The following is a 20,565-nucleotide window of genomic DNA, read 5'->3' on the forward strand; positions in this document are numbered from 1 at the left end:
GGAAACTAGCCCTTTATCTGATACGTCATTTGCAAATATCTTCTCCTATTCTGTAGGTTGTCTTTGAGTTTTGTTGACTGTATCCTTGCTGTGCAAAAGCTTCTTATCTTGATGAAGTCCCAATAGTTCATTTTTGCTTTTGTTTCTTTTGCCTTCATGGATGTATCTTGCAAGAAGTTACTGTGGCCAAGTTCAAAAAGGGTGTTGCCTGTGTTCTCCTCTAGGATTTTGATGGAATCTTGTCTCACATTTAGATCTTTCATCCATTTTGAGTTTATCTTTGTGTCTGCTGCAAGAGAGTGGTCTAGTTTCATTCTTCTGCATGTGGATGTCCAATTTTCCCAGCACCATTTATTGAAGAGACTGTCTTTCTTCCAATAGATAGTCTTTCCTCCTTTATCGAATATTAGTTGACCATAAAGTTCAGGGTTCACTTCTGGGTTCTCTATTCTGTTCCATTGATCTATGTGTCTGTGTTTGTGTGTCTTGATGACCACAGCTTTGTAGTACAACCTGAAATCTGGCATTGTGATGCCCTCAGATATGGTTTTCTTTTTTAAAATTCCCCTGGCTATTCGGGGTCTTTTCTGATTCCACACAAATCTTAAAATAATTTGTTCTAACTCTCTGAAGAAAGTCCATGGTATTTTGATAGGGATTGCATTAAACGTGTAAATTGCCCTGGGTAACATGGACATTTTCACAATATTAATTCTGCCAATCCATGAGCATGGAATATTTTTCCATCTCTTTGTGTCTTCCTCAATTTCTTTCAGAACAATCCAATCATGAAATGGGCAAAAGACATGAAGAGAAATCTCACAGAGGAAGACATAGACATGGCCAACATGCACATGAGAAAATGCTCTGCATCACTTGCCATCAGGGAAATACAAATCAAAACCACAATGAGATACCACCTCACACCAGTGAGAATGGGGAAAATTAACAAGGCAGGAAACAACAAATGTTGGAGAGGATGTGGAGAAAAGGGAACCCTCTTACACTGTTGGTGGGAATGTGAACTGGTGCAGCCACTCTGGAAAACTGTGTGGAAGTTCCTCAAAGAGTTAAAAATAGACCTGCCCTACGACCCAGCAATTGCACTGTTGGGGATTTACCCCAAAGATTCAGATGTAATGAAACGCCGGGATACCTGCACCCCGATGTTTCTAGCAGCAATGTCCACAATAGCCAAACTGTGGAAGGAGCCTTGGTGTCCATCAAAAGATGAATGGATAAAGAAGATGTGGTTTATGTATACAATGGAATATTCCTCAGACGACAAATACCCACCATTTGCTTCAACGTGGATGGAACTGGAGGGTATTATGCTGAGTGAAGTAAGTCAATCGGAGAAGGACAAACAGTGTATGTTCTCATTCATTTGGGGAATATAAATAATAGTGAAAGGGAATAGAAGGGAAGGGAGAAGAAAAAGACTCCTAACTCAGGGAAATGAACTAGGGGTGGTGGAAGGGGAGGAGGGCTGGCGGTGGGGGTGAATGGGTGACGGGCACTGAGGGGGGCACTTGACGGGATGAGCACTGGGTGTTATTCTGTATGTTAGTAAATTGAACACCAATAAAAAATTAATTTATTAAAAAAAAAGAAAGTTTACCATCACGGAACGAATTGCATGATATTTGTAATGACAGTGACTTCAGTTAATATTATCATTTTTTTATCTGTACAACTTTATTTTGGCTAAGTGTATAATAGGTTATTTCTGCTACAGGATAATAATCTTTATTGCTTCCACTGGATCTTCTCCTATTCATACTAGTAACGGTAACAACATAGAAACTAAAGACACAAGATGAATGGCACAGTCTCTGCCTTCAGAGGCCTGAAGTCTCATTTGGAAGAAGAGATGAATACACATAAAAGATGACTCACAATGGAGTCAGTAAGACATGTAATGTTTGTAGTACAAAGAAAATCTAGCACAGTGTGACAGGAAGCGTGACAATTTGCAGTCTGCAACTTGTGTTTGAATGACTTCTATACCATTCCAGAGAGACCTGTCCGTGGATCCAGCCCTGGGAATTAAAGCTGTGTGGTCTTTGACTTGCAGACCTTCATTTACCCTGCCATACAATATTAACAATAAAAAAACGCTGTCACAATCGTTAGGATTAAGGGAGTTGTGGGACTGGCACACAGTAAGCACCTCAGTAAATTATTATTGTTATAGTCACTGTTGCTATTATGTATATTATCATTATTATTCTATCGACAGTTTTGATTTTTGAGCCCTTCTTCTTCATATGTTGTCATTAAATGGGGAATACTAAACCCAAAGGATTTCTGGGAAGAGGAAATGCTATAACATGTTGAAGTATTTAGTTAATTTTGAAATGTCATACATTACTTACTGGAAGTATTACTGTCATGTCTGTGAAACAGGGTAGAAATAGCCTATAGGTGGCACAGCTGTGTCTTTATTTAGAAGTATTTATCATTGAAAAGTGATTGGGCCAATAAATGATTCAAAGAACTGTTCTCTTAAATGTTTTTATTTTTCCGCTATATTCCTTCCTTATGTTCTTTGTAAGAATACATAATTGGGTATGAAACAGAAAACATCCAAATCTGAGCTTGTAACAGCCGGAAGAATGTGTATAGGAAACGATGAAAAACAAACATAAAATGAGGGAGACGCTTTCAGAAGTGATCCTCACACAGAAAAGATTTTCTCTTTTGGCCAAAGCCAGAAAGGTCTATATGAGCCTTCCTCTCTTCCTTTCAGAAAAGACATCCTCTCTCAGAGTGGAAAGTAAGTATGAAAATGCACACAGACAAGCAACTTCATAAAGACTATGCGTTAGCTAAAGAGAAATAGAAACAGGAAAGCAACAGACATAAAGCTGAAATTTCTTCCCTCCAGGACAGAACTTTGAGTAGATTCAGACAAAGAGGCTGAGCATGTGAAGTAGCATATAAGCATGGAATACGAGCACGGAATCATTGAAAGGCACGCCAGCATGCAAATCCACACCATCACAGAAGAAAGAAATGTAGAACCAGGAGGTGAAAAAAGAGGATCCAAATGGGAGCTGAATGACTAACTGTTGAGGGTCCAATTCAATCAAAGTGCAAAGTACAAATAGAATTGTATATTAATTATAATTTAATGCGTTAATATTCATTTACTTATCTTAAAGATATTTATTTATTTATTTATTTATTTATTTATTTATTTATTTATGAAAGAGAGAGAGAAAGAGAGTGGGGGTGGGCAGAGGAAGAGGGACAAGCAGACTGTGTGCTGAGTAGGGAGCCCAATGCGGTGCTCAATCCCTAGACTCTGAGATCATGACAGGAGCTGAAGTCAGACACTTAACTGACTGAGCCACCCAGATGCCCTGGTGTGTTAATATTTATACTTAGGAGTACCAGAAAGGATGCCTTGGAGGTCATGAGAGTGGAAATGGAAACAAAATCTTGTAGATTTTCAAATATATAACTTTTTCTTATTTTTTTCCCCTGAGTTTCCAGACACATGGGGTGGTAGGCATTGTGGGTTGCATTGCAAGTCCATGGATTGAGTGGAATGATACAATTACAATTATTATGTTGGTTAGAATGCTGGACGTGGCAAGAGATACATTTTGCCCTTGCATGATACCAAACCAGGTTAAGGTTCATGTTTTAAACATTATCATGAAATACTTAGGCATAAAAAGGTATAGATTGGCCAAATTCAAAAAGGGTGTTGCCTATGTTCTCCTCTAGGATTTTGATGGATTCTTGTCTGACATTTAGATCTTTCATCCATTTTGAGTTTATCTTTGTGTCTGGTATAAGAGAATGGTCTAGTTTCATTCTTCTGCACGTGGCTGTCCAATTTTCCCATCACCATTCATTGAAGAGACTGTCCTTTTTCTTTCTTCTTTTTTTTTTTTTTTGAGACTGTCCTTTTTCCAATGGATATTCTTTCCTGCTTTGTCGAATATTAGTTGACCATAGAGTTGAGGGCCCATTTCCAGATTCTCTATTCTGTTCCATTGATCTATGTGTCTATTTTTGTGCCAGTACCATACTATCTTGATGATCACAGCTTGTAGTACAACCTGAAATCTGGCATTGTGATGCCCCCAGCTATGGTTTTCTTTTTCAATATTCCCCTGGCTATTCGGAGTCTTTTCTGATTCCACACAAATCTTAAGATTATTTGTTCCAACTCTCTGAAGAAAGTCCATGGTATTTTGGTAGGGATTGCATTAAATGTGTAAATTGCCCTGGGTAGCATTGACATTTTCACAATATTTATTCTTGCAATCCAGGAGCATGGAATATTTTTCCACTCTTTGTGTCTTCCTCAATTTTTTTCAGAAGTGTTCTGTAGTTTTTAGGGTAGAGATCCTTTACTGCTTTGGTTAGGTTTATTCCTAGGTATCTTATGCTTTTGGGTGCAATTGTAGATGGGATTGACTCCTTAATTTCTCTTTCTTCAGACTCATTGTTAGTGTACAGAAATGCCACTGACTTCTGGGCATTGATTTTATATCCTGTCACACTGCCGAATTGCTGTATGAGTTCTAGCAATCTTGGGGTGGAGTCTTGGATTTTCTACATACAGTATCATGTCATCTGTGAAGAGGGAGAGTTTGACTTTTTCTTTGCCAATTTGAATGCCTTTTATTTCTTTTTGTTGCCTGATTGCTGAGGCTAGGACTTCTAGTACTATGTTGAATAGTAGTGGTGAGAGTGGATATCCCTGTCTTGTTCCTGATCTTAGGGGAAAGGCTCCCAGTGTTGCCCTATTGAGAATGATATTTGCTGTGGGCTTTTTGTAGATGGTTTTTAAGATGCTGAGGAATGTTCTCTCTATCCCCACATTCTGAAGAGTTTTGAATAAGGAATGGATGCTTGGCCACACCAACTTCTTGCAAGATACATCTATGAAAGCAAGGGAAACAAAAGCAAAAATGAATCATTGGGACTTAAGATAAAAAGCTTCTGCACAGCAAAAGAAACAGTCAACAAAACTAAAAGACAACCTACAGAATGGGAGAAGATATTTGCAAATGACATATCAGATAAAGGGCTAGTATCCAAGATCTATAAAGAACTTATTCAACTCAACAGCAAAGAAACAAACAATCCAATCATCAAATGGGCAAAAGACATGAACAGAAATTTCACAGAGGAAGACACAGACATGGCCAACCAGCACATGAGAAAATGCTGCGCATCACTGGCCATCAGGGAAATACACATCAAAACCACAATGAGATACCACCTCACACCAGTGAGAATGGGGAAAATTAACAAGACAGGAAACAACAAATGTTGGAGAGGATGTGGAGAAAGGGGAACCCTCCTGCACTGTTGGTGGGAATGTGAACTGGTGCAGCCACTCTGGAAAACTGTGTGGAGGTTCCTCAAGGAGTTAAAAATAGACCTGCCCTACGACCCAACAATTGCACCAACACTGAGAGATTGCATTAAATCTATAGATTGCTGTGGATAATATAGACATTATAGCAATATATTTTGTTTTCTGTATTCATAAGCATGGAATTTTACTTAGTTTTATTTTATTTTAGGGGTACTTAGGAAAGAAGTATATGTTGATTGATAGCATCTAGTGATTGGTTATCATTGCTCATACTTCCCTTCACACATCTCCTTTTTCAGAGTTGCTAACATTCCTTTTTAATTATTCAACTTTAATTAATCTCAGTGAATTCTATACCAAATGATTTAGAGCCAGAAAATCACATTTACAATTATAATTCTCACACTTGTTTTTGATCTTGAGTAAGTAATTTGAGGAAAAAATAGTGACTACTTCAATGGGTATTGCAGGATTAAATGATACATAAATGGTTTAGCAGAATGAGTATGATTTCATAAAGGTTAGTGATGAGCCATTTTTATTACACTGATAGATCTTTAATTCAAAGAGAAAGACTATGGAAGCCTTTTGTTGTTCCAGAATGTCCTCCTCTCTTTTGTATTTCATCTTTTCACCCTGTAGCCTTCTTCTTTTCTCTATCCTTTACTTCACATCACTATGAGAGAAAAGGTAGGGGAGGAAGAACCAAAACAAGGACTTTATCTGAAATGGTTCAGCCTTTACATTCAACAATACTGCCAGAGAGCAAAGAAAACACAGAGAAATATATAGATCTGGTGTTTGGTTGAAAGTGAAGACTAAAAATTGGATCAACAGAGAGATCCAATGATAGAAGGAAAGGGTATTAAATGACAAAGCATATTTGCCATTATATCTGAGGTTGACTCAGCCCTTAGTTGGGAGCCAGATATCTCAAGCACAACATCTGGCCCCATAAACATCACAAGGTGTCTTCACGTACAGTTCTTGGGATTCAGGTACAAGGAAGCTCCTGTAGACGAACAAATGTGTTCAGCTTTCTGTGAATAACAGTTTGGCAAAACCTCATTGGGTTCCCCTTGGGCTAAGATCATCATCTGGGCACACACATATAAGTAAATTCCTTGTGTTATATTTTTTGCTATTTTTAGCCATTAGAACATAATTAATTGGGTTCAGGGTAGAGGAGAAAAATGATACATATCAGGACATTTGTTCAGCTATCAACTAGCAATGAAAACTTGTTCTAACTATGTCAACTGCGGGGCCGTGTTTCCTTCATTTGCATAATTTAAATTAGTAAATTTGTTTTTACATATTTCTATGATTTTTTTCTAGTAGCAGAGCAGAATTCATTTGTATAAGAAACACAAATTTTTAAAGGTCTTGGGTCACTCAATCTGTGCCTAGTGACTCACAATATTTAAAAGACAGTAAACTGCTTTAATTCTGAATTAACCAAATGAACAGTTACTAACCCTTACTTTTGACTCCTGTAGAATCCTTGTGAGAGAACAGACAGATTTCATAACACTCAAATCTACTAATCAGAGTAAATTCCGTCACATTTCAATGCTTAGGAAATAGATGGGCATGAGAAAATGAACTGATCAATATGATCTTCTGTTTACAATTAGCTAGAAAATCTTTTTTGTTTTTTTCCCCCTGTTAGAAACCATACATTTTAATTATCTCTATTTCTTAATTAAAAACAACACTCAAACCAACAATTTAAATTTGCCCAGCTTATTACTTTTAAAAAGGTAGATTAGACACAAGCTTTTCTTTATAGTAGGAAGTTCCTGTTGTCTGAAAGTCATTATTAAGAACATGAACTCTCATAGGGCAGCTGATGTAGGTAAAGTTGAAAAATCAGGCTGACATTGCTTTGGCCCTGCAGATATTTTCCAGACATAACTTTTAAATACATCCCTGTTATGCTTCACTGTCAAACACATTTCTTCAAAAGCAGAGGGCAGGAATGAAATTCTGAGTCATTGAGAAGGGGCCATTTCATCTTCACTTCTTTTACACTTTGAGCTGTTCTTGCTTCAAGCTCCCCTCACTGCCCATCAGCACTAGCTGGTGAGAAAAAAAAATGCATTTTCCTGATAGATCCTATTCCAGGTAATAAATATAGCATTTCGTCTTGTCTGCATCTTCAAAGCCCTTGGTAAACATTAAATAATTAATCCCCATAACACATTTGGGAAGTAGGCATACGTTATCATCATCATGACAAAACTGGAGGCTCCCCGAAATTAAATGAGTTGCCCGAGGCTATTCATCAAGTTAGTCTCAGAGCTGGGAGGAGCTGCTGCTTCCCACTCTCCTTTTAAGACTTCACTTGGTCCTCTGGTGAAGTCTTCACTCTGGTCCACCCTCTTGGGTCCTAATAAGAACCCAAGTCCACTTTCTACATAATTTCCCTTGGATCAATGGTGTGTTGCAAATAAAATTTGTATATTTAATAACTTTTGGACATGGCAAGTTGAAGCTTCCTAACTGGTGGTGCACTGAAGTAGATATTATCTCAGCCTGTTCTGCTAGTGGACGAAAGATTTCTCCAGTAAACAAGAGATCAGACGATGGCTGTCCAGGAAAGAACTGGTGCGCTCTTCACAAGGTTAGTAGCAGATCTGTGTCTAAAAATCCTGTTCTTAGGACACAGCAAATCTTCATCATGATCGGTAGGATGGACTTTTGGCAGGACCAATGCGTGTGCACTGAGGAAACAACGTGGTAAAGTTTAAAAATGAAAGAAGCATCTTCAGTAGCCTTGGCTGAACGTTGAGTCCTCACTAAGTATGTGGCAAAGAATTAATCATAGTTGAAACCTCATGGGTTCAAGCAACAGTCTTATTAATATTCGCTTATAAGTAGCTGCAGTTGTACTCGCTAATAAAATCCCCAAATGAAGGGCAGGCCATTCCTCCCACAATCTCGACACTGAGAATCTCAGAGCGTGTACGTTCTGTGTCTCCTGAGCCAAGACACAGGCGTGCCCTGACACTCATCGCAGAATTAGCAGCATTGCACCCTCGTCATGTCCAGCTGATAAACAGCTTTTGGTGAGCTGAACTCATGTTGCTGGTCTGCTAATTGGCCAGTTAGATTCATTTGGTGCTGCTGAGCCTCTAAACAAATTAAGGTTAATTGGAATCAGAAATGGATCAGCAACCTCAGTACTCAATCTGTTTAGCAGCTCTCTTCAACTCATTACTTGTCTTCTTTTAGTCCCATGCACAACCAAAGTGCCACTCGTTCTGTCTTCCTCTATTGTGACTCTGTCTTCTTACAAAACGTTTCAGAAAGAATCATTTGGAGGAGAGGCAGCACGTCACGACGCCTCAGGCCCAGTGGGATCAACACATCTAAGATATACCTTGTGAACGTCATTGTAACGTAGCTTCTCCAAATAGGTCTCTAGCTCATCCCTCAGGACTTTTCGTTTTGGTTTTGTTTGTTTGTTTTTTGGAGTCCCCTTTGGTAGAAAAAAACCTAGCCCTGGAGAGGACCTCAACATATCCAACTGATCTAGCTCCCAGTCAGAGACTGTATACATCCACTTTACAGATTAAGTGTAGGAACCTTGAATGGGGGTGAGAGATTTCCCCAAATTTCTATACTTAGGGCATTCATAACGTGGTCTTCTACGTCACAATTTAGTGACTTTCCACTGTGCCCTGTTGCCTCCGTGCTATTTCTAACAGCTAATACTTACTGGACACTCACTATGTCCCAAGCAATGGTGAAGTGCTTTGCATGCATTACATTAATGAATTCTTACGGCAAGCTTTATTCCCATTTCATAAGGGGGAAGCACCCTTCATTGAATCAACCTGGATGCCAGGTCCCTACTACATATTTAATAACATTAATTCAACAGAGGGAATCTGTAGGCAATTACAAAATTCACCTCCTGCCAGCTAACAATCTGAATTAAAATCACAACTTAGAGAGAGCTCTGTGGTTTAAGAAAGTGGTGTACATCCCATTCAGACGTGGCCCATGAGGACGAGTGCATGGAGTGAGCATGAATGCCCATCAGAGTTCCACTAAGTCCTTGCTATCCCAGATTCCCTTAAAAAAAAAAGTAATTAAGATGTCTGAAGATGAGGATTCTTTTATTAACTTGCAAAGTGAGAATTTTCTAAGTTCCTGAGGTATGATTCAGTTGTTGTTCTTGGGAGTAAAAAAAAGCAACTACATACAACAGTAAGTTCTATTGTGACTGCGTGTTGGGACTCCATAGACGTTCAAGACTCCTTTCTTTGGCACCGTCACATTCTGTTCTCATTGCTCTCCTCTGGGCCTTCGCTAACATCCTAATATCTCCTCGGACTCCTCTCTTCAAACACTGCAGCCACCTGTTCTCAAGGGGATTTAGTTGGTAAGCACAAATACAGAGGCATCGATGTATCTTCTCTCTGCTGACCATTTTTCCCCAATCACCTCCTGCTCTATTAATGAAACTCCAGAAGTAATGGAGTGATCTTTGCCACAGGGGGCTCTAATAATGTGAATTTCTTATGTAATTATTTCTCATATTTTTCCAGCCTATAAAAAGCTGGTTTATTTGCTTACTTGTTCTTGGCTATAGTCTATCATCTCCCTGGCCAAACAGTTCAAGTGTTGTGCATTCTTTGAAAAACTTTTAAGTTTAAATTACGAAATTATTAGGGGAATTTTAAGATCCTCAATTGGTTTTTGCAAAATTTAAAATTCGTAAGCCTTCTGACTAATTTAGGGCATGATTCTCAAACCTCATGTGTATAAGAATCAACTGGGACTGTTACTAAAATTGTAGAATTTACGAACCCCACTACCAAGAGCTTTAATAAGATGGCTGTGTCGGACAGTGGCCATCTTCTGGATGTACTTAAAAGATTTTATTTATAGAGAGACTTTTAATTAATTCTTTGACTTTAAAAATTAACAGTTAATTTACTAAGGTAATGAATTCAGAAATCCAAGTTTCCCTTAAGATTTTAGAAATAGGGATCCCTGGGTGGCGCAGTGGTTTAGCACCTGCCTTTGGCCCAGGGCGTGATCCTGGAGACCCGGGATCGAATCCCACGTTGGGCTCCCAGTGCTTGGAGCTTTCTTCTCCCTCTGCCTATGTCTCTGCCTCTCTCTCTCTCTCTCTCTGTGTGACTATCATAAATAAATAAAAAAAATTAACAAAAAGATTTTAGAAATAGCCTTATGGCAGTATAATTGATATATAATAGATTGCATATATTTAAATTGTATATTTGATAAGCTTTGGCATCTCTATGCACCCATGAAACTATCACCACAACCCAGATGATGAACACATCCACCACCCCCCAAAATGTCCTCATTCCCATTTATAATGCCCCATTTCTCCCTCTCTGCACCTGTCCTCCCTTTCATAGGCAATCACTGGTTTACTCTCAGTCACTAGATATAAGCTACATTTCTCAACTTTCATGTGAATGGAATCATATAAAATATATTATAGTTCTTTTATTTTTAAGATGGAGACATATCTGGCTTCTTTCAATCAGAATAATTTTGGGATCTGTAGTTTGCATTAGGGTTCATTTCTGTTTATTTCTCAGTCGAGTTATATTGTATGAATATACCAAAATTGGTTCATGCATTTGCTTCTTCATGGACTTTTGGATTCTTTCCAGATTTTGGCTATTACAAATAAAGCTGAAATAAGTAAGCATTGTGTACAAGACTTTGCATGTACCCATACTTTCATTTCTTTTGTGTAAATACCTAAAGGTGTAACAGCAGGGTCACCTGCTTAAGTATATGTTTAATTTTTTATGAAACTGCCAAATTGTTTTCCAAAGTGATCGTACTATGTCATATGACCACTAGTCGTAGACGAGAGATTCAGTTGCTTCACATCCTTACTGACACATGGTAGGTCAATATATTTCAAGTGTTAGACTAATTCTAATTCCAGTAAGCACGAAAAAGTTTCTCATTGTGGTTTCAGTTTGCATCTCCCCATAACTAACGATGCTGTGGACCCTTTCGTGCACTTACTTGCCCATCTATAGCTCATCTTTGGTGAAGTATCCATTCACATCCGCTGTACATTTTTAAATTAGGTTATTAACTATAGAGTTCTCAAACATGTCCTTTATCAATCAAGATGAGCTTCTCTTCAATTTTAATTTCTGAGGTTTTTATCAGGAATCAATTTTAATTCTTGCGAATTTTATCTACTAATTTATCTATGTCATTCTGGATCAGTTTTGGCTGAGTTTCCATCTCATGATGGTTAGTATTTTCCTGCTCGTCTGCATATGTGGTGGTTTTTAATTAGATACCAGAAACTGAATTCTGTCCCTAGGATGCTGAGTATGCTTGTACCCCAAGACAATTCTGGACCTTTGTCACAGGAAGCCACTAGGTTACTTGGAAACAATCCAATCCTTTTAGGTCTGCTTTAAGGTTTGTTTGGCTGGGACCAGGGTATGGTCTAAGGTTAATTTTCCTTCACTAACGATGCAAGAACCTTCTTAGTAATCTTACTCCTGTCTCATGAATTGCAAGGTTTTCCGCTCTGGCTGTTGGGAGCATCATGTTTCTGAGCCCTGTGTGAGCTCCAAGTATTATTCCCTCTAATCCTTTTAGATGGCTCTTTATCCACCTAGAATAGCTTTCCTCATACATGTGTGCTGATCAGATCTCAACTAAAAACTCAAATGAAAACATTTAATCTGTATTTATTATTTCTTTTTTTTTATTTCTTTAATTTTTTTAATGTAGTTTCCAAGCCTAATGCAGGGCTTGAACTTATGACCCTGAGATCAAGACCTGAGCTGAGGATCAAGAGTCGGATGCTTAACTGACGGAGCCCCCCAGGAGCCCCTGCATTTATCATTTTAAATATTCAATTTTTTATATGAAGTTTAACTATATCACTGAGAGCATTCTAAAGAAAGATATAAAAGCACATGAGTGTGCAGAGGTTACCAAATTTATATGCTCAGACCTCAGGATGTGTAGGTGGGATCTTGCATGCCTGGACCTCCTGTGTTGTTAAGTGCATAAGGCAAAAAAGAGTGGCAAAAACTCTTCTAACAAATAAGAATATCACAAATTCTTAAGTAATTCTTTTGCATTGAGTAAGTTATATTTCTAAATATAGTAAACATCAAAGTTTTTAAATCATTCTCATTATTTTCAAACTGCAGGATATTCTTATTGTCAAATAAAAATTTCAATCTAAAATTAATTCCTTAAATATTTTAAATTGAAATTATAGGTTAGATAATAATATAATATAATATAATATAATATAATATAATATAATATAGAAATGAGTAGTACAAGTACTTTAATTTACCAAAAATACACAGAAATTTTTTCTTAAAATAACATGAATCCTAATCCTGTATATTTGATTTGCTTAATCATATGAAGTAAATCTTTTATCTTTGATAAAAAATATCTACCTAATAAGGAAACTATTATACTTTCCCAAGCAAACTGGGATTGACGTGTCTGAAAAATGAGATTGTATAACTGACTAAAGAAAGGTTTGTCAGGAACCCTGAGGAAGTGAGTTTCCTCCCCTCCCTTCCCCTGCCTTCCCCTCCCATCTTTTTGTTTTATTTTTTCCTCTCAGGATGAAACTGGAAAATTCTGAAGCCTACATGCTAACTAAACAGACTCCATATTTATAAGAGTGTTTGGTCTTACACTCTCCATTCCATATATTCAAGTTATAAATTAGTCCATCTGACTTGAATCTTTCATGTATTCATTTAGCTTTAACTAATTCTTTTCTGATTTGCATTCGTTGGCTATCTAAGACATCGTATTATTTTCTACTCTATCTCTGAAGACACTACAATAATTTTCCCTTGAATAGTTTTTGTAATGCTTCTGAATTTTACCGTTTGAGCTGCATAGATGGAATTTCATATTCTTTTTTTCTGGTCTGGCAGCCCCACAGATTTTATATATATTTTAAATTAGTTTTTATTGGATTTTGAGTGACATCCTGGCTTTGTCTGACTCCATGGTACCACACTAAAAGCATATAAGCAACAGTGCCTAAGAAACTACACATTTTAAGGAGTATTAACCAGTTATCCTTTGTCTGGTTTTCCTGATGTTTCATGATTGTTCTTTAAGTTGTAAAAACGCACTAAACTCAAAAAATTACAGTTGCTTCCATATTGCAATAATCTAACTGGCCACTTTATATATTTAATATGCATACTTTTAATCAAATCATCTCTGTGAAATTTTCTGTGAACAATTTTCAATTATCATTCATATTGTACAAACATACTAATCAATCCTTACAAAACACAGATAACCTAGCTCCCAGTTTTAAAAGATCAATAACAATGAGAAGAGTGAATATTCCATTCCATGATCAATTTATTCTCTTCTGAATTACACTAAATGCAAGCACCCAGAATTAATGGGTCCTATGGTCAGGGTTAGAGAAAAAGTCAACAGTACATTTACTAATATGCTCTAATAATTGTTTATATTGCCTTTGCTTAAACAGAGCCCAGAATTTTAGTAGGATCACTAATTGGTGCATTGGTGCCCATGATAAATAAAGCAGATGTATGTTGACTTTCCTAGAGCACGACTCAACTCCTAAAGGTGACTCTAACATTCTTAATCATACCTTCACCCATTAGAAAGCTAAGGTAATTAATGGTGAAGATATTCACTAAAAATAAATATCTGCTGGCGAGCTCCCAGCAGTTGTTTATCTTCATCCTTAAACACCTACAAAGTCACCTAAAAAAACAGAGCCAATGCACATTTTGATAATTACTCGAGGAAATGGCCTGCAGCTATTTCCAAGAATTAAAAAAAAAAAAATGCCTTGACTCTTTAGGCAAAGTGTACTTGAAGTATCTCCTCGTTCATGAATTTTGACAAGAAAGATATGATTGATGGGAGTCAGTTTTTTGAGGGGAAAAGGTAGAATTGTTTTTTGTTTGTTTGTTTGTTTCGGTTTGGTTTAACTGGTATTTTTTCCTTCCCTCTTCATATAACTATCCCTTCCTAAGGCAAGAGGGAAAAAAAGAGAGAGACACTGAGACAGAGAGATGAACCTTTTCCTCTACTATTTGTTTATCCAGCAAAAAGCAAGACATTGCCACTTAACATCAAAGGAACACGCAAAGATATTCTGTAGCTGTACTTTTTAATAAAATCACAGATTTCAGAAGCTATTCACTTTAATAATCATATTTATTATGTTATCCATCTTTGAAAATCACTTGGAAAATTTACTTATGGTGGAAATTACAGTACACCAAAAATATGTATTGATTCATTCCTGGAGTGTATATCTTTGTATTTATTTTTTTAAGTTTGAAAATACTGAATGTTTTACCTTCAGTCATCTACCCTGACAAGTTTTAATTGATTCTCTTCTATACAAAATATTGTGCAAGATTCTGTGGTATGAAAGGATTAAAAGCCCAGTCACTTGCCTCAGGACCATGTTATCTACACAGGAAAAATAGAATAAATCTGGAAAATGAAAAAATGAAAGTGGTTTATGATTAAACTCCAAATGAGTGGAAAAGTCAGAATTCAGTTTTTTACTTTTCGTCCTATGATTAGGACAAAATGGGTGACTATAAACTAGTTTAAATTATTACCTAAACATTGCACAAACATATACAACCTAATTGGAGATTATTCCTCAAAACAATCTTTTAATAGGTCCACACTTCAGCCACTTTTGGAATTTGTTTGTTCTTTGAGGGAGAAAGGGTTATCCAGGGATACCATAAGAAATTGGTTTCATTATTCTATACTTACATTTTAAGATCAAATTATTATTACTCCAGCTGTTCAGAAGACTGCTCGGAGAGGCAGGCAGACCCAGTGGCCTCAGGCAAATTATTTTAACTCCTCTAAACCTGTTTTCTTAACTAAAAAATGTTAAACATACTTAGAAAACTGGGGACTTATGAAGACTAAATATGATAATATTTATCAAGTACTTAGTGCAGTGCTTACTACGCATAGTAGGTGCCCAGTCAACATTAGTTGTTATTGTTACTGGTTTTATTTTGTGCTTTTCCAAAAGCATCTGTATCTAAATGCATTTCTGAAAAGGTGAGCTTCCTAGAAAATATCTGAAAAATTTCTAGGTAGCTTTTTAAAAAAGGAAGTCTAAAAATGTGAGTATCGGCAGCATTGTCATAACAAGTTTGTTGCATTTCTGAGGCACCTGCTTCCAAAGAGGAGAATGGTTTTGGTATTCAATGGTTTTCAAAACATCCGAGGTAACAGTAAACAAAAGGGATGATTTAAATTATCTTTTAAATTATTATTGTGCCTGAACGCATTGGCAGGTTACCTCGATGTTTCTGTTTGGTGAACGGGAGTCAGTAAAATAGCTATCTAGTCCTCGGCCATGTCATTCCCTGTTGTGCAAACCATTTCCAATCTCTAGTTCTGACCTAAAGCTCTGTCTGGAACCCTAGACCCTTAGGTGCACTTGACCAACATACATTACTACATGGATAGCCTGCAGGTATCTTCAACTTTCTCTCTCCACTTCTTCCCGAGGCTTCTACATCCTTCTTGTGAACCTACTGCTAGACACAGCCATTCACCTAATGTTCCATTTCTGAAACCCTAGAGTCTCCTCACATTTTTCTTATTGCTCCATACCCTATTCACCATCGAATCATATCCATTCAAATTATTTATGCATTCAAGAAATGGTATTTGAGCACCATCATCATTCCAGATCCTTCTTCATTCATACTAGCAGGACTTCTATCAAAGTTAACCAAATCTAGGGCAGCCCGGGTGGCTCAGCGGTTTAGTGCCACCTTCGGCCCAGGGCATGATCCTGGAGACCTGGGATCGAGCCCCATGTCGGGCTCCCCGCATGGAGCCTGCTTCTCCCTCTGCCTGTGTCTCTGTCTCTCTGCTTCTCATGAATAAATAAATAAAATCTTAAAAAAAAAAAGTTAACCAAAATCTATCGCTACAGATACTCACTAGTATCCTTCTCTTCTCTCTTATTCAATATGTGCACCATATTGCTTCCCTAATGACACAAGTGCCATGTGCCCCCCTGCCTTTCTTCATGGATGTCATGTATGCTCATCTTTCAAAATTCATCTTATGTCATTTTTTATGGATATGCTATCAATGAAACTGCACATTTGAAATGATTTATATATTTAGGAATAAACCTCATTTAAATCCCCAGGCTCTCTTGTGTGGACCTAGAAAGATCAAACTGGTATCTGTTACAGCCCTGGCTCTGACTGCAAGGAAAGCTTTTGAATGGAAAAAAAAAAAAAGTGAGTTTCTCCATGATTTTGTTTAGATACTATGAAAAGTAAGTTGCATCACAGAGGGATCTAACATACATATCACATAAATTCTTTGGGACTAATTTTTTTGACCAACATTTTTTAAAAAGACTAGGAAATAGGTATGACCCAAATGCCTTCAGTCTACATCAGAGCTTCTCAGTGTCAGCACTATTGATATTCTGGGCCAGATAATTCTTTGTTGGGTGGAGAGAGGAGGGTGGGATTTCCTGTGCATTTTAGGAGGTTTAGCAGTATCCTTATAAACCAGTAACCAGTAAACGCCAGTAGCACTCATCTCCCAAGTTGGTAATAACCAAAATGTCTCCAGATATTGCCAAATGTGCCCTGGGCGCAAAAATCACTCGCAGCTGAGAATTGCTGGGCTAGATAGTCCCAAATTCTCCAAGCTTCCAGGATTACCCTTTTCTTGAGTATCTGGATATATATCCTGAACTCCATCCAGTTAAATGTAGGGATTACTTGGTAGTAGGATTTTCAGTTGCTCCTGATTCCATCCATGCAGCAGCCCCAACCTCCACCATTACCCGGCTCCTATGATCACCCTAGCTCCTACGCTAGTCAATACTAGCTCTCTTATTCTTCCCAAAGGATCACTAAACCTAAGGCTAATGTATTTGACAATTTTTACAGAACGTTGTTATATGTAAGAGAATAATCACGCCAAAAGACAAGAGACAACTTTACAATCAACATCAATCATCACTGTGTCTGTGAAATCATGGACTATTCCTTCCATTGGGAATTTCTCTGTGTACAGTTCTCTGTGCTTTTTCTAGCATTCTGTCGATTGCTGCCCCACCCTCAGATCCTCCTCCCACCTTCCTCTCTTGTACTATTCCTTCATCTTCACTCCCCTCACCTCATTTCATGATCTCAGAAATCTCCTATTACTGTGTAGGGCAAGTATGATTTGTTGCTTCTTCACATCCCCGCCTCCCAATTCAACCAAATACACTCCATCTGGACTTGCCAGAGCGTTTTTCTAAATACTGGAGAGCTCACCGAACAGGATATGGATTATGCCCCAGCCCAAAACATTTAAGTAGTACCTCTCTCTACAGAATGCTCTGTCCCAAATCTTCACCTTACTTTTCTCTTCTCATCTTCTGGATCCCCTTTTAAATATCACCTCCAGGAAGCCTGCCCTGACTCCCTGACTATACGACAAATATGACTCTTCTCTTTCCCAGCAGCCACTTCTTTTCCTTCATTGTTCAAAGTCTGTAAATACATATACAGATGCATGTCTAATTGTTTAATCATGTGTTTTTATTCATCTCTAAGCTCTGCAGGGACAAGCATACATTCGGTCTTTTCAGCCATGCCCAGTGTACAGAGCTTAATAAATGTGCTATTTTTCAGACTTTAAAAAAAAGAAGAAGAAATGAATACTACCGTAGATTGCAGTGAGAAAGAATGGCACTGCAAAATACACTCAAAGATTACATATAGGCCTAAGCGACAGAATTAGTGGGTTCACAATATGAATTAAATGAAGATATTTCTAAAGTGGCCTAGACAGGGAAGATGAAAGAGCCATCCAAAGGATCACAACAGTAGTACAGGTACCATGTTTTAACTGCAAAGAATGATGAAAATGTGACGCATGCTCTTTTCCTTTGCAAGAATGGAAGGTTCCATTCTTGGAACCTTGCATATGGTAGGTCGGGAGGTCTTTTTCAGCTCCAGTGAGATGCAGAAGGGAGATTTCTATACCTACCTATTTAAAGAAGCAATGGTAATTCTTGAAGAAATAAATAACTGAAAATATAAACAATAACTGTATTTCATACAATGTCTCTGAAATCAGTATTTTAAATCTCACAAAGAGTGAATGAATATCTAGGGAGAAAAAAGAGGGAAGGGGCAGCCCCTGGACTTGTCCAGCAGGGGAATTAGACTTGGTAGGAGCCTCAGGCTTCCCCCCACCCCCGCCCAGGGCCAGAGGAGATGACAGAAAAATATGCAAAACGGCTTCTATTGAAACACCCAGTCAACAGTCCCTCTTTCCACTGAGTACACTTCCTGATACTTCTGCCAAAATAAATAGATCAAAGCCAAATTCATCCCAAAAGGACCATTCAACGTCAACACTAAAAATAATGTCTTCTCTAAAGATAAATTTTCTTTCAGGAGCCCCCACATACATACACAACACACACACACACACACACACTCAGATACTCAGACACTGCATAGATACATATACACCTTACCTTGGCAGTGACTACATGGCACCATCTCAATTTAAGCTTAAAAATATAGACTTCCAAACCTACAGGGTATTTTAAGGATTTTGTGGGATTTTAATTGTTACACACAAGCTCCCCCCTTATTTTAAAAATAAAATTGAGGCTCAAAAACTTGGAATCATGTCCAAGTTTACTCACCAAGACAAGGGCATGCTAACTAGAATTAGAACCCCAAGCTTTCAAGTCCCTGGGCATCATCTTCCAACCCTGGCCCCATTTCCCACAAGGCTTACAGAGAAACATGTTGTTGGTGCTGAATTAATTGACTGCTTTTCTCTGTACATTTGCTACTACCACACGATGACTAGTTAGCATTAGAGATGAGGATACCAGGACTAAATGAGGAATCTATTACTTGCTTGTGAGCACACAGCTATTTGGAAGCAGCATCGAGTGTGAGCATAGGTCTCTGAATAAAAAGCCGCACTGTTCCCAATATTAAATCATAAGGGATAAAATAAGTAAAATGTTAAGAACTATGTTAAAAAAAATCCTATTTCCTGTTCAAGATATTATCCTGCTTTTCTCTCAAAACTGTCCTGAAATAACAAAAAAGCATAAAATTAAATCCACAGCAGTGAGGGAAGTGAAAAAGTGTGTTACCATGCAACGAGGGACTCGGTGGACAGATCTAATTGAAAGTGGAAGCCCAAAGAGCTGAGACATCTGCAATCCCATGCATCAGGAAGAGGCTCCCCTACTGAGTCCAGAATAACTGTGGAATAGTGCTAAGAAAAGATCTAGGGGGTTATGGGAGAAATAGCGAGTTTGGGACAGAACACCAGGTAATTAACTTCGGGATAACAAAGTTCTGAAGAAAAATGCTGAGTAGAACTGAAAAAATGTGCACCTAGTCAAACCACCATCGAATGTGACAGCATTGACTATAGAGTCATTTTTTGATATTCAAGAATTGAAAAAGTGTATTGTCCATAAAACTTCAGAAAGAATTTCTCATCTACATGTTCCAGCAAAATTTTTAAAAGATTAACACAGAATTGCTGAAAGAGAGGGGATAAATAAAAATGCACTACAGAAATAAAAATAGAATATATAGAAGTGACAACATTAATAATACAATTCAAAGCAAAAAAAAAAGTAACTGAAAAACAAACATAGATATTGAATCTTACCATGTGCTAGGTATTGTTTCGGGGACTTGGCATTCTTTAACATAATAAACAGATTAACCAATTGTGTGACTATAATTACCCATTATACAGATGAAGAAACCGAGGCAAATATAGCTAAATAACTTGGTTCAAGAACACACAGTTAATATGTTTTGAAGATGAGATCTGATGTTAAGCCATGGGGCTCTAGATCCCAATCTTTTAACCATTACACCAAGAATGTATACAGAACCATTATTATTCTTAATTGTCAAAAATGGAGAACAAAATCTAAAATATCCATCCACAAATGTAGAAAACATATAGTCATCAAGAAGAATATTCATTTAATTGAATCATATATATATCATATATGTTATATATACATATATCTGTACATCACTGTTATATTCAACAACATACATTATATTTAGTGAAAGATACCAAAAGCAAAAGAATATATGCAGTATTATTTCCTTTCCATAAATTTCAAAAACAGGGGTGCCTGAGTCACT

Source organism: Canis lupus, chromosome 14 (genome assembly GCF_048164855.1).
Source record: "Canis lupus baileyi chromosome 14, mCanLup2.hap1, whole genome shotgun sequence".
NCBI lineage: Eukaryota > Metazoa > Chordata > Mammalia > Carnivora > Canidae > Canis > Canis lupus.